Genomic DNA, 16,807 nt, shown 5'->3' on the forward strand with positions numbered 1-16,807 from the left:
CTGTGTCCCTGAGTAACAATTCTGTGTCCCTGAGTAACAATTCTGTGTCCCTCAGTAACAATTCTGTGTCCCTGAGTAACAATTCTGTGTCCCTCAGTAACAATTCTGTGTCCCTCAGTAACAATTCTGTGTCTGTCCCTGAGTAACAATTCTGTGTCCCTGAGTAACAATTCTGTGTCCCTCAGTAACAATTCTGTGTCCCTGAGTAACAATTCTGTGTCCCTGAGTAACAGTTCTGTGTCCCTCAGTAACAATTCTGTGTCTGTCCCTCAGTAACAAATCTGTGTCCCTGAGTAACAATTCTGTGTCCCTCAGTAACAATTCTGTGTCCCTCAGTAACAATTCTGTGTCTGTCCCTGAGTAACAGTTCTGTGTCCCTGAGTAACAGTTCTGTGTCCCTGAGTAACAGTTCTGTGTCCCTCAGTAACAATTCTGTGTCCCTCAGTAACAATTCTGTGTCCCTCAGTAACAATTCTGTGTCTGTCCCTGAGTAACAATTCTGTGTCTGTCCCTGAGTAACAATTCTGTGTCCCTCAGTAACAATTCTGTGTCCCTCAGTAACAATTTTGTGTCTGTCCCTGAGTAACAGTTCTGTGTCCCTGAGTAACAGTTCTGTGTCCCTGAGTAACAGTTCTGTGTCCCTCAGTAACAATTCTGTGTCTGTCCCTGAGTAACAATTCTGTGTCCCTCAGTATCAATTCTGTGTCCCTCAGTAACAATTCTGTGTCTGTCCCTGAGTAACGTTTCTGTGTCCCTGAGTAACAGTTCTGTGTCCCTGAGTAACAGTTCTGTGTCCCTGAGTAACAGTTCTGTGTCCCTCAGTAACAATTCTGTGTCCCTCAGTAACAATTCTGTCTGTCCCTGAGTAACAATTCTGTGTCTGTCCCTGAGTAACAATTCTGTGTCCCTCAGTAACAATTCTGTGTCCCTCAGTAACAATTCTGTGTCTGTCCCTGAGTAACGTTTCTGTGGCCCTAAGTAACGTTTCTGTGGCCCTAAGTAACGTTTCTGTGGCCCTAAGTATGGATTCTGTGGCCCTAAGTAACGTTTCTGTGGCCCTAAGTAACGTTTCTGTGGCCCTAAGTAACGTTTCTGTGGCCCTAATTAACGATTCTGTGGCCCTAAGTAATGTTTCTGTGGCCCTAACGTTTCTGTGGCCCTAAGTAACGATTCTGTGGCCCTAAGTAACGTTTCTGTGGCCCTAAGTAACGTTTCTGTGGCCCTAAGTAACGTTTCTCTGGCCCTAAGTAACGATTCTGTGGCCCTAAGTAACGTTTCTGTGGCCCTAAGTAACGTTTCTGTGGCCCTAAGTAATGATTCTGTGGCCCTAAGTAACGTTTCTGTGGCCCTAAGTAACGTTTCTCTGTCCCTAAGTAACGTTTCTGTGGCCCTAAGTAACGTTTCTGTGTCCCTAAGTAACGTTTCTGTGGCCCTAAGTAACGTTTCTCTGTCCCTAAGTAACGTTTCTGTGGCCCTAAGTAACGTTTCTCTGTCCCTAAGTAACGTTTCTGTTGCCCTAACTCTGTCCCTAATACAGAGAGGTCTGCCTCTCTTGAATGACTGGAGGCAATTGGAGAATTCTAAAATGACCGCCATTTATAGCTCGACCATTACACAGTGCTGGCTGGCTGGCTGCCGATTGGCTAATGCGATCACATGTCATTAATGAATGCATTATGGGTCAGCGCGCCTTGTCTGCGCGCCTTCCCAGACATCCCCGCTCTGTCGCCGCACATGTCGCCGCCATTTTAGGAAAAATTTCGATTCGCGCATCCGAAGTATGCTAATTTTCGGATTCGAAATTTTTCCAATATTCGAAACGAATTCCACTTTGCCTACTTCGATTCGCTCATCTCTAGTGAGGGTGTCAGTCCACTGTAAAGGAAACTTGTCATGACAGATACAGGGGTTTCCTCCTTCTCAAATAGCAGTTTTATTATTGGATGGTTAAAATGATGAGCACCTGTGATCCCTCGTGTAGTATTCACTATCTTCTCACTTGGATAAAGAATACCTGAGACTCCTTTTCACACAACTTATGACCACATACCCTCTCACTAATAATGACCACCTGTTAGTTCCCTCCTCGTCAATGAAGAACACCTGTTCTTCCCATACTCAACAATGAAGACCACCTGTAAAACCCCCCCCCACCAATAATGACCACACATGAATCCCTTCTCTATAATTGATGACAATCTGTGAATCCCCTCTCCACCAGTAATGACCATCTGTGAATCCCCTCTCCACCAGTGATGATCATCTGTGAATCCCCTCTACACCAGTGATGGCCATCTGTTAATCCCCTCTACACCACTGATGACCATCTGTGAATCCTCTCCCAACTATTGATGACCACCTTGAATCCCCTCTCCATCAATGATTATCACCTGTGAATTCATTCTGCATCATTGATGGCAGTTTGTGAATCCCCTCTACACCAGTGATTGCCATCTGTGAATCCCCTCTACACAAGTCATAACCACCTGTGAATCCCCTCTACACCAGTGATGACCACCTGTAAATCCCCTGCCTATTATTGATGACCACCTTTGAAACTCCTCTCCACCAATGATGACCACCTGTGAATTCCCTCTCCATCATTGATGACCATCTTTGAATCTCCTCTCCACCGGTAATGTCCACAATGGAATCCCCTCCCCATCATTTGTGATCATCTGTGAATGCCCCTCCACCAGTGATCCCAACCTGGGAAACCCCCCAATCCCCTTCCCATCATTGATGACCATCCAAGAATCTCATTCCCGTCATTAATGACCACCTGTGAATTCCCTCTCCACCAGTGATGACCATCTGTGAATCCCCTCTCCATCAGTGATGGCCATCTGTGAATCCCCTGCCCATCATTGATGAGCATCTTTGAATCTGCTCTCCACCAGTGATGACCACCTGTGAATTCCTATTGTGCCTGTGGTGACCACCTGTGAATCCCCTCTTCACCAGTGATTATCGTCTGTGAATCTCCTTTACACCAGTGATCACCACCAAGGAATCTCATCCCCATCATTGATGACCATCTGTGAATCTCCTTTCAACCAGTGATTACCACCATGGAATCCCCTCCCCACTATTGATGGCCACCTGTGAATCCCCTAAATCCCCTTCCCATCACTGATGACCATCTGAGAATCTCCCTCCCATCACTGATTACCACCTGTGAATTCCCTTACCATCATTAATGTCCATCTGTGAATCCTCTCTCTACCAATAATGACCACATTGAAATCCCTCTCCACAAATGATGACCACTTTGAATCCCCTCCCAACCATTGATGACCACCTTGAATCCCCTCTCCACCAATGATGATCACCTTGAATCCCCTCCCCACTGACCATCTTTAAAACCACTTTCCACCAGTGGTGACCACCTGTGAATCCCCTCTACACCAATGATGACCATCTGTGAATCCCCCTCTCCACTACTGATGACCATCTGTGAATCCCCTCTACACTAGCGATGACAACCTATGAATCTCCTGCCCCTCATTGATGACCATCTTTGAATATGCTCTCCACCAGTGATGACCACCTGTGAATTCTCTTTCCACCAGTGGTGACCACCTGTGAATCCCCTCTACACCAGTGATGACCACCAAGGAATCCCATCCCCATCATTGATAACCATTTGTGAATTTCCTCTCCACCAGTAATGACCACAGTGGAATCCCCTCCCCATCATTGATGATCATCCATGAATCTCCTTTCCACAAGTAATAATCACCATGGAATCCCCCACCCCTCCCCCCCCCATAATTTATGACCATTTCTAAATCCCCTCTCCACCACTGATCAGCAATTGTGAATCCCTTGAATCCCCTTCACATCACTGATGACCACCTGTGAATTCCCTCTCCATCATTGATGGCCATCTTTGAATCTCCTCATCACCAGTAATGACCACAATGGAAGCCCCTCCCCATCATTGATGACCATCTGTGATTATCCTTTTCACCAGTGATGACCACAATGGAATCCCCTCCCCATCATTTATCCCCATCTGTGAATCCCTCTTCACCAGTGATCATCACCTGGGGAACCCCGAATCCCCTTCCCATCATTGATGACCATCTGGGAAATCTCCTTCCCATTATTAATGACCACCTGTGAATTCCCTCTCCACCAGTGATGACCATCTGTGAATCCCCTCTCCACCAATGATGACCATTAGAGATGAGCGAAGAAATGAAAAATTTGATTCGGCTGATTCGGCGAATTCCAGTGTGAAATTCGATTCGATGCGAATTTCTCCGCTACGAAGATGAATTATTTAAAGGGTTTTAGGCTTCAGAGAGCCTTTAAATTAGTGCAGAACACTGTACCTTTAATTTAAATGCCCTTGGAGATGAGGAAGGAGAAGGAGAAGGAGAAGGATGAGAAGAAGGAGAAGGAGAAGGATGAGAAGAAGGAGAAGGATGAGAAGAAGGAGAAGGAGAAGGATGAGAAGAAGGAGAAGGATGAGAAGAAGGAGAAGGATGAGAAGAAGGAGAAGGATGAGAAGAAGGAGAAGGATGAGAAGAAGAAGGATGAGAAGAAGGAGAAGGATGAGAAGAAGAAGGATGAGAAGAAGGAGAAGGATGAGAAGAAGGAGAAGGATGAGAAGAAGGAGAAGGAGAAGGATGAGAAGAAGGAGAAGGATGAGAAGAAGGAGAAGGAGAAGGAGAAGGATGAGAAGAAGGAGAAGGATGAGAAGAAGGAGAAGGATGAGAAGAAGGAGAAGGAGAAGGATGAGAAGAAGGAGAAGGATGAGAAGAAGGAGAAGGATGAGAAGAAGGAGAAGGAGAAGGATGAGAAGAAGAAGGATGAGAAGAAGGAGAAGGAGAAGGATGAGAAGAAGGAGAAGGATGAGAAGAAGGAGAAGGAGAAGGAGAAGGATGAGAAGAAGGAGAAGGATGAGAAGAAGGAGAAGGAGAAGGATGAGAAGAAGGAGAAGGATGAGAAGAAGGAGAAGGATGAGAAGAAGGAGAAGGATGAGAAGAAGAAGGATGAGAAGAAGGAGAAGGATGAGAAGAAGAAGGATGAGAAGAAGGAGAAGGAGAAGGATGAGAAGAAGGAGAAGGATGAGAAGAAGGAGAAGGAGAAGGATGAGAAGAAGGAGAAGGATGAGAAGAAGGAGAAGGAGAAGGATGAGGAGAAGGATGAGAAGAAGGAGAAGGAGAAGGATGAGAAGAAGGAGAAGGAGAAGGAGAAGGAGAAGGATGAGAAGAAGGAGAAGGATGAGAATAAGGAGAAGGAGAAGGATGAGAAGAAGGAGAAGGAGAAGGATGAGAAGAAGGAGAAGGATGAGAAGAAGGAGAAGGATGAGAAGAAGGAGAAGGAGAAGGATGAGAAGAAGGAGAAGGAGAAGGATGAGAAGAAGGAGAAGGAGAAGGATGAGAAGAAGGAGAAGGATGAGAAGAAGGAGAAGGATGAGAAGAAGGAGAAGGAGAAGGATGAGAAGAAGGAGAAGGATGAGAAGAAGGAGAAGGAGAAGGATGAGAAGAAGGAGAAGGATGAGAAGAAGGAGAAGGATGAGAAGAAGAAGGATGAGAAGAAGGAGAAGGAGAAGGATGAGAAGAAGAAGGATGAGAAGAAGGAGAAGGATGAGAAGAAGGAGAAGGATGAGAAGAAGGAGAAGGAGAAGGATGAGAAGAAGGAGAAGGAGAAGGATGAGAAGAAGGAGAAGGATGAGAAGAAGGAGAAGGATGAGAAGAAGGAGAAGGAGAAGCAGAAGAAGAAGGATGAGAAGAAGGAGAAGGAGAAGGATGAGAAGAAGGAGAAGGAGAAGGATGAGAAGAAGGAGAAGGATGAGAAGAAGGATGAGAAGAAGGAGAAGGATGAGAAGAAGGAGAAGGATGAGAAGAAGGAGAAGGATGAGAAGAAGGAGAAGGATGAGAAGAAGGATGAGAAGAAGGATGAGAAGAAGGAGAAGGATGAGAAGAAGGACAGTTCTGTGACAGTTTCTGTCTATTTCTGACAGTTCTGGGACATTCACTCCATACAGCGGTTTCAACCGCTGTATGGAGGGAATGTCATGGAACTGTCAGAAATAGACTATTAATGACAGTTCTGGGACTGTCCTTCCATGCAGCGGTTGAAACATTGTATGTATTTGTTTCCATAAATGGATCCATTTATGGAAACAAATACATACAATGTTTCAACCGCTGCATGGAAGGACAGTCCCAGAACTGTCATTAATAGTCTATTTCTGACAGTTCCATGACATTCCCTCCATACAGCGGTTGAAACACCTGTATGGAGTGAATGTCCCAGAACTGTCAGAAATAGTCTATTTTTGACAGTTCTGGGACATTCCCTCCATACAGCGGTTTCCGGCAAAAAGTGTATGTGCAGAGTTCCTCTATTCTGCAGATACACTTAGAGGAGCTCTGCAGATACACTTAGAGGAGCTCTGCACAATCACTTTTTTCCGGCTTGGAATTATTCTTATTTTCATCCTACTTCTTCTTCTTCTTCTTCATCCTCATCCTCATCCTCTTCTTCTTCTGAGGATGAGGATGAGGATGAAGAAGAAGAAGAAGAAGAAGTAGGATGAAAATAAGATTAATTCCAAGCCGGTAAAAAGTGTATGTGCAGAGCTCCTCTAAGTGTATCTGCAGAGCTCCTCTAAGTGTATCTGCAGAGCTCCTCTAAGTGTATCTGCAGAATAGAGGAACTCTGCACATACGCTTTTTGCCGGCTTGCAATTATTCTTATTTTCATCCTACTTCTTCTTCTTCTTCATCCTCTTCTTCTTCTTCTGAGGATGAGGATAAAGAAGAAGAAGAAGAAGAAGTAGGATGAAAATAAGATTAATTCCAAACAGGCAAAAAGTGTATGTGCAGAGCTCCTCTAAGTGTATCTGCAGAGCTCCTCTAAGTGTATCTGCAGAATAGAGGAACTCTGCACATACACTTTTTGCCGGCTTGGAATTATTCTTATTTTCATCCTACTTCTTCTTCTTCTTCATCCTCATCCTCATCCTCAGAAGAAGAGGATGAGGATGAAGAAGAAGAAGAAGAAGAAGAAGTAGGATGAAAAGAAGAATAATTCCATGCCGGCAAAAAGTGTATGTGCAGAGTTCCTCTATTTCTGACAGTTCTCTCACAGCTTCTTCACATGTACAGCGGTTGAAACATCTGTATCCTAAATGTAAACTAATAGATACAATGTTTCAACCGCTAAACATGTGTTCCTTCTGTCAGAGAACTGTCAGAAATAGCGGAGCTCACTGCAGGGACACTTTTGCCGGCTGATCGGGAAATGTTCGATTCGCGCACCCGAAGTAGGCAAAATTTCGGTTTCGACGCGAATCGAATATTTCCTGAAATTCGACTCGAATTCCGGTTCGCCTAGTTCGATTCGCTCATCTCTAATGACCATCTGTAAATCCTTTCTACACTAGTGATGACCACCTATGAATCTCCTGCCCCTCATTGATGACCATCTTTGAATCCGCTCTCCACCAACAATGACCACCTGTGAATTCCCTTTCCACCAGTGGTGACCACCTGTGAATCCCCTCTACACCAGTGACGACCACCAAGGAATCCCATCCCCATCATTGATAACCATCTGTGAATTTCCTCTCCACCAGTAATGATCACAATGGAATCCCCTCCGCATCATCGATGACCATCTGTGAATCTCCTTTCAACCAGTGATGACAACCATGGAATCCCCTCCACACTATTGATAACCACCTTGAAGCCCCTAATCACCAATGATGATCACCTGTGAATCCAGTCTACACCAGTGATGGCCATCTGTGAATCCCCTCTACACCAGTGATAACCATCTGTGAATCCTCTCCCAACTATTGATGACCACCTTGAATCCCCTCTCCATCAATGATTATCACCTGTGAATTCACTCTGCATCATTGATGGCAGTTTGTGAATCCCCTCTACACCAGTGATTGCCATCTGTGAATCCCCTCTACACAAGTCATAACCACCTGTGAATCCCCTCTACACCAGTGATGACCACCTGTGAATCCCCTGCCTATTATTGATGACCACCTTTGAAACTCCTCTCCACCAATGATGACCACCTGTGAATTCCCTCTCCATCATTGATGACCATCTTTGAATCTACTCTCCAGCAGTAATGTCCACAATGGAATCCCCTCCCCATCATTTGTGACCATCTGTGAATGCCCCTCCACCAGTGATCCCCACCTGGGAAACCCCCCAATCCCCTTCCCATCATTGATGACCATCCAAGAATCTCATTCCCATCATTAATGACCACCTGTGAATCCCCTCTCCACCAGTGATGACCATCTGTGAATCCCCTCTCCATCAGTGATGGCCATCTGTGAATCCCCTGCCCATCATTGATGAGCATCTTTGAATCCGCTCTCCACCAATGATGATCACCTGTGAATTCCTATTGTGCCTGTGGTGACCACCTGTGAATCCTCTCTTCACCAGTGATTATTGTCTGTGAATCTCCTTTACACCAGTGATCACCACCAAGGAATCTCATCCCCATCATTAATGACCATCTGTGAATCTCCTTTCAACCTGTGATTACCACCATGGAATCCCCTCCCCACTATTGATGGCCACCTGTGAATCCCCTAAATCCCCTTCCCATCACTGATGACCATCTGAGAATCTCCCTCCCATCACTAATTACCACCTGTGAATTCCCTTACCATCATTAATGTCCATCTGTGAATCCTCTCTCTACCAATAATGACCACATTGAAATCCCTCTCCACAAATGATGACCACTTTGAATCCCCTCCCGACTATTGATGACCACCTTGAATCCCCTCTCCACCAATGATGATCACCTTGAATCCCCTCCCCATTGACCATCTTTAAAACCACTTTCCACCAGTGGTGACCACCTGTGAATCCCCTCTACACCAGTGATGACCATCTGTGAATCCCCCTCTCCACCACTGATGACCATCTGTGAATCCCCTCTACACTAGTGATGACCACTTATGAATCTCCTGCCCCTCATTGATGACCATCTTTGAATATGCTCTCCACCAGTGATGACCACCTGTGAATTCTCTTTCCACCAGTGGTGACCACCAGTGAATCCCCTCTACACCAGTGATGACCACCAAGGAATCCCATCATCATCATTGATAACCATTTGTGAATTTCCTCTCCACCAGTAATGACCACAATGGAATCCCCTCCCCATTATTGATGATCATCCGTGAATCTCCTTTCCACAAGTAATAATCACCATGGAATCCCCCCCCCCCCCCCCCATAATTTATGACCATTTCTAAATCCCCTCTCCACCACTGATCAGCAACTGTGAATCCCTTGAATCCCCTTCACATCACTGATGACCACCTGTGAATTCCCTCACCATCATTAATGACCATCTGTGAATCCTCTTTCTACCAACGATGACCACATTGAAACCCCTCTCCACAGATGATGACCACTTTGAATCCCCTCTCCAACAATGGCCACCAGCTGTGAATTCCTTCCCCATTATTGATGACCATCTGTGAAACACAGCTCCACCAATAACGACCATCTGTGAAACCCCTCTCCAGCATTAATAACTACCTATGCAGTTCCTCCTTACCAGTGATAACTACCTGTTACCAAACTCCTCTCCAAACCTGCCAAACTTCTACTAATTTTCCTGTATGCAGCGCAACCAGCACACGGTCACAACCACTCTTTTGGCTCATTGATCAGTCTGGGGATATGCTTTTCTGATGCTTTATTGCAGGATGTGAAATTGTATGGGTTCAGGGTAACTGTGGGATACTCCAGCAGCTCTAGGAAGCAACTTGAGGAGACTAATCTTCCTCCTTAGAATCTGAGCACAGTCCTTGCAGCAGCAAATATTGGGTTGAGCTACACTGAGACACAAAGTACATAATGTCCCCTTTAAGTAACTCTGACTCTAGCACAAGAGGGATAGCAGCAGCACACAGTCACGGGGACAGCGGTCTGTACCCACTAAGGTCCTTGGATAATTGGATGTCTCCTTCCAATATTTTACAGACACTTCTTCTGTGAACCCTCCAGGCCAGATCCCCCAAATAAAGTCCCTCAGTCAACTCTGGTGAATAGGCACCCCAGCTAGGATATCTGAGACCTCGATGAACAGCAGAAACATAAGAAAACATCTCTTTCAGGGGTCTGGTCCTATCTGGTCCATGGTCATTCTTTCTGGTTTGGCCGCCATTTCCCTCAGTCAACTCCAGTGAATAGGCTCCCCAGCTAAGGTCCCCATTTTGTATTATACATGGAGATTATATCCCCCCTTATGTATTACACATGGAGATTATATCCCCCCCTTATGTATCATACTTGAAGATCATCTCCCCCTTATGTATTATACATGGAGATCATATCCCCCTTATATATTAAACATGGAGATCATATCCCCCCTTATGTATTATACATGGAGATCATATCCCCCTTATATATTAAACATGGAGATCATCTCCCCCCTTATGTATTATACATGGAGATCATATCCCCCTTATATATTAAACATGGAGATCATATCCCCCTTATGTATTATACATGGAGATCATATCCCCCTTATGTATTATACATGGAGATCATACCCCCCCTTATATATTAAACATGGAGATCATATCCCCCCTTATGTATTATACATAGAGATCATATCCCCCCTTATGTATTACACATGGAGATCATATCCCCCCCTTATGTATTATACATGGAGATCATATCCCCCCTTATGTATTATACATGGTGATCATATCCCCCTTATGTATTATACATGGGGATCATATCCCCCCTTATGTATTATACATGGAGATCATATCCCCCCTTATGTATTATACATGGTGATCATATCCCCCTTATGTATTATGCATGGAGATCATATCCCCCTTATGTATTATACATGGAGATCATATCCCCCTCATGTATTATACATGGAGATCATATCCCCCTTATGTATTATACATGGAGATCATATCCCTCCTTATGTATTATACATGGAGATCATATCCCCCCTTATGTATTATACATGGAGATCATATCCCCCCTTATGTATTATACATGGAGATCATATCCCCCTTATGTATTATACACGGAGATCATATCCCCCCTTATGTATTATACATGGAGATCATATCCCCCTTATGTATTATACACGGAGATCATATCCCCCCTTATGTATTATACATGGATATCATATCCCCCCTTATGTATTATACATGGAGATCATATCCCCCTTATGTATTATACATGGAGATCATATCCCTCCTTATGTATTATACATGGAGATCATATCCCCCCTTATGTATTATACATGGAGATCATATCCCCCCTTATGTATTATACATGGAGATCATATCCCCCTTATGTATTATACACGGAGATCATATCCCCCCTTATGTATTATACATGGAGATCAGTATCACCCCTTATGTATTATACATGGAGATCATATCCCCCTCATGTATTATGCATGGAGATCATATCCCCCCTTATGTATTATACATGGAGATCATATCCCCCCCCTTATGTATTATATAAGGAGATCATATCCCCCCTTATGTATTATATATGGAGATCATATCCCCCCTTATGTATTATACATGGAGATCATATCCCCCCTTATGTATTACACATGGAGATCATATCCCCCCTTATGTATTATACATGGAGATCATATCCCCCCTTATGTATTATACATGGTGATCATATCCCCCTTATGTATTATACATGGAGATCATATCCCCCCTTATGTATTATACATGGAGATCATATCCCCCCCTTATGTATTATACATGGAGATCATATCCCCCTTTTGTATTATACAAGGAGATCATATCCCCCCTTATGTATTATACATGGAGATCATATCCCCCACTTATGTATTAAACATGGAGATCATATCCCCCTTATGTATTATACACGGAGATCATATCACCCCTTATGTATTATACATAGAGATCATATCCCCCCTTATGTATTATACATGGAGATCATATCCCCCCTTATGTATTATACATGGAGATCATATCCCCCCTTATGTATTATACACGGAGATCATATCACCCCTTATGTATTATACATGGAGATCATATCCCCCCTTATGTATTATACATGGAGATCATATCCCCCCTTATGTATTATACATGGAGATCATATCCCTCTTTATATATTATACATGGAGATCATATCCCCCCTTATGTATTATACATGGAGATCATATCCCCCTTATGTATTATACACGGAGATCATATCACCCCTTATGTATTATAAATAGAGATCATATCCCCCCTTATGTATTATGCATGGAGATCATATCCCCCTTATGTATTATACATGGAGATCATATCCCCCTCATGTATTATACATGGAGATCATATCCCCCTCATGTATTATACATGGAGATCATATCCCCCTTATGTATTATACATGGAGATCATATCCCTCCTTATGTATTATACATGGAGATCATATCCCCCCTTATGTATTATACATGGAGATCATATCCCCCCTTATGTATTATACATGGAGATCATATCCCCCTTATGTATTATACACGGAGATCAGTATCACCCCTTATGTATTATACATGGAGATCATATCCCCCTTATGTATTATACATGGAGATCATATCCCCCTTATGTATTATACACGGAGATCATATCCCCCCTTATGTATTATACATGGAGATCATATCCCCCCTTATGTATTATACATGGAGATCAGTATCACCCCTTATGTATTATACATGGAGATCATATCCCCCTTATGTATTATACATGGAGATCATATCCCCCCTTATGTATTATACACGGAGATCATATCCCCCCCCTTATGTATTATATAAGGAGATCATATCCCAACTTATGTATTATATATGGAGATCATATCCCCCCTTATGTATTATATATGGAGATCATATCCCCCCTTATGTATTATACATGGAGATCATATCCCCCCTTATGAGCCCTCAAAACACTTTAGTCAGTTAGGATCCTGGTTCACAGATGGTCATCACTGGTGTAGAGGGGATTCACAAATAGTCATCACTGGTGTAGAGGGGATTCACAGATGCTCAGTGGGGAAGGGATTGAAAGTGATCATTATTGGAACTGTCTTTTACTTAAACAAATGTCAGCTGCCCCTCACTCACCCTTAATCCACCATCAGGAAAGGGTTGCTGGAGGAGAGTTGCCTTTAATTGTGTGTGAGCTGCAAATTTGCTACGAACCAACATTGGCCTAAGTCTTGCATTTGACCAGGTCAGTTGAAAAATCTTAGTGGATGATGGCTCAGGCTATGCATTGTGGGATGTTAGGAGCAAGAAATTCCTTCTGAATGTCCGCAAAGCTAGGATTTTCTCTGAATAGCAAAAAAAGCAAAAGGTTAAGGTCATCCCTAGTTTGTAAAAACGTTCAAAACCATTAAATGAAACTACGAATATATAATATATGGTGGGGTACTCAGTTAACATTGGTGGACAGTAAGTGAGTGGAGTACCATGGGTCGGTAGGAATCATTTAGATTTTAGGACTTGTTATAGAGATTTGTGGGGTGAAATGGGAATCTCAGTTTTAATTTTTTGCTTTCTACAATTTTATAAAATAAATGTAAAATATCCTTCTGCTCAGGGTCTCCATCCAGTACATGGACACCATGTGCATTGATGTCATTGGAAATTATATCTATCTATCTATTATCTATCTATCTATCTATCTATCTATCTATTATCTATCTATCTATCTATCTATTATCTATCTATCTATCTATCTATTATCTATCTATCTATCTATCTATCTATCTATCTATCTATCTATCTATTATCTATCTATCTATCTATTATCTATCTATCTATCTATCTATCTATTATCTATCTATTATCTATCTATCTATCTATCTATCTATCTATCTATCTTATAATTAAAAAAAATATATCCTACTGTCATACATATGTTCACTTGTCCTCTGAGAAAACACAAATCTCTATGAATTTGGCATTTATATTGGCCATGAAAAAGTTTGCTAATCAGACAAACACATAATGACCTGACCCAAAAAAAGTGACCAAAATTCTGGATGGTGTTAAATATTGTGAAAAACAGTGTGTGTTGGGGGTGGGGGTGGGGGGGGGGGTGTCTCTGCGTTTAACTGTGAGGGTGTCAGTCCACTGTAAAGGAAACCTGTCATGACAGATACAGGGGTTTCCTCCTTCCCAAATAGCAGTTTTATTATTATCCCTCATGAACTGATTCGTATTCACAATCTTCTCACTTGGATAAAGAATACCTGTGACTCCTTTTCACACAACTTATGACCACATACCCTCTCACTAATACTGGTCACCTGTTAGTTCCCTCCTCGTTAATGAAGAACACCTGTGACTCCCCTACTAAACAATGAAGACCACCTGTAAAACCCCTCCCCACCAATAATGACCACACATGAATCCCTTCTCTATAATTGATGACCATCTGTGAATCCCCTCTCTACCAGTGATGATCATCTGTGAATCCCTTCTCCACCAATGATGACCACCTGTAAATTCCCTCTCCATCATTGATGACCATATTTGAATCTCCTTTCCACAAGTAATGACCACAATGGAATCCCCTCCCCATCATTGATGACCATCTGTGATTCTCCTTTCCACCAGTGATAACCACCATGGAATCCCCTCCCCATCAGTTATGACTATCTGTGAATCCCTCTCCACCAGTGATCACCACCTGGGAAACCCCCGAATCCCCTTCCCATCATTGATGACCATCTGAGAATCTCTTTCTCATCATTAATGACCACCTGTGAATCCCCTCTCCACCAGTGATGACCATCTGTGAATCCCCTCTACACTAGTGGTGACCACCTATGAATCCCCTGTCCATCATTGATGACCATCTTTGAATCCGCTTTCCACCAATTATGACCACCTGTGAATTCCCTTTTCACCAGTGGTGATCACCTTTGAATCCCCTCTACACCAGTGATGACCACCAAGGCATCCCATCCCCTTCATTGAGGACCATCTGTTAATTTCCTCTCCACCAGTAATGACCACAATGGAATCCCCTCCCTATCATTGATGACCATTAGTGAATCTCCTTTCAACCAGTGATGACCACCATGGAATCCCCTCCCCACTATTGATGACTATGTGTAAATCCCCTCTCCACCAGTGATCACCATCAGTGAATCCCCTGAATCCCCTTCCCATCACTGAAGACCATCTGAGAATCTCCTTCCTATCACTGATGATCACCTGTGAATTCCCTTCCCATCATTAATGACCATCTGTGAATCCTCTCTCTACCAATAATGACCACATTGAAACCCCTCTCCACAAATGATGACCACTTTGAATCCCCTCCCGATAATTGAAGACCACCTTGAATCCTCTCTCCACCAATGATGATCACCTCTGAATTCACTCTCCGTCATTGATGACCATTTATGAATCCCCTCTACACCAGTGATGGCCATCTGTGAATCCCCTCTCCACCAATGACGACCACCTGTGAATTCCCTACCTATCATTGATGACCGCCTTTGAAACTCATCTCCACCAATGATGACCACCTGTTAATTCCCTCTCCATCATTGATGACCATCTTTGAATCTCCTCTCCACCAATAATGACCACAATAGAATCGCCTCCCCATCATTTATGACCATCTGTGATTCTCCTTTCAACCAGTGATCACCACCTGGGAAACCCCTGAATCCCCTTCCTATCACTGATGACCATCCGAGAATCTCCTTCCCATCATTAATGACCACCTGTGAATTCCCTCTACACCACTGATGACTGTGACGGAGGGTAGGCAGGACAGAATACACAGAGCAGATGGCAAACGCACAAAGCTTTATTGAGACAAAAAATGACAGTCACTCAATTGGAGGATTGCAGGAAGGGTGACCTTGCCAATAAGGGGACAGCAAGAAGGGGCTAAAACACGTGTAGTCCGGTACCAAGGGCAAAGGAAAAGTCTCTGTAGCAGATTGTAATCCAACAAGGGGGGTAGGGAGATGGATAGATTGTATACTTTCTAGGGAGAAAGTAGTGTTTTGTGGTAAGGGTGCTACTTAGGAGTTGATTGATTAATTGTTTGTTTTCACACCAGGGGGTGTTTGTTCTCCTTGTTATTGGGAATAGAAAGGGTATTTTGAATTGGAGTTTAAAATTGGTTTAATAGGGTAATTTAAAAATGGATGTGTTTAATTTTATGGATACTAGGAAAATCAATTTGGAGGAAGTATTCTCAACTACTCAAATAGCCTGTGATGCTAATGTTGAATTATTAATGAAAAAAGTGGGTTATACCATGGAAAGGAAGTGTCAACTATGGTGGGATATTGTAACATTTGAGAAATACATTACAGAGGGTATAGTACCTAGGAGATTAAGATGGGATTTGATTCCCAATGATGGGCTCAATGATGAAGATTCTTTAACTGAGTGGAAGAAATTCTTTCACACATGTGAAGAACAATTACTCATTATGTTAATAGAGAGGAAAAAGAGAAAATTAAGGACAGTAGAAATAAAATTAGAAGAGATGAAAAAGAAGGTGGAGGAATTCAAAGATAAAAGGGATCTAAATGGTTTATTTCAGACCTTACAGGAACAGCTCAATAAAAAAGATGGGGAAATTAAGAGAAAGAAACACAAAAAATTTGTCAGAGATATGGGTGATTATCAGGCGAATAAGATTTATAAATGGCAAGAATCGGCTACCTTTTTGAATTGTCAGTCAACTGAATCATCACCAGCTAAATCATTATCAGAAGATAGTGGAAGGAATAGGTCAATACAGGAACAGACCTCGCAGGGTCAACATGGG

Source organism: Staurois parvus, unplaced genomic scaffold, assembly GCF_062004578.1.
Source record: "Staurois parvus isolate SC_StPar_1 unplaced genomic scaffold, SC_StPar_1.0 ptg001919l, whole genome shotgun sequence".
Lineage (NCBI taxonomy): Eukaryota > Metazoa > Chordata > Amphibia > Anura > Ranidae > Staurois > Staurois parvus.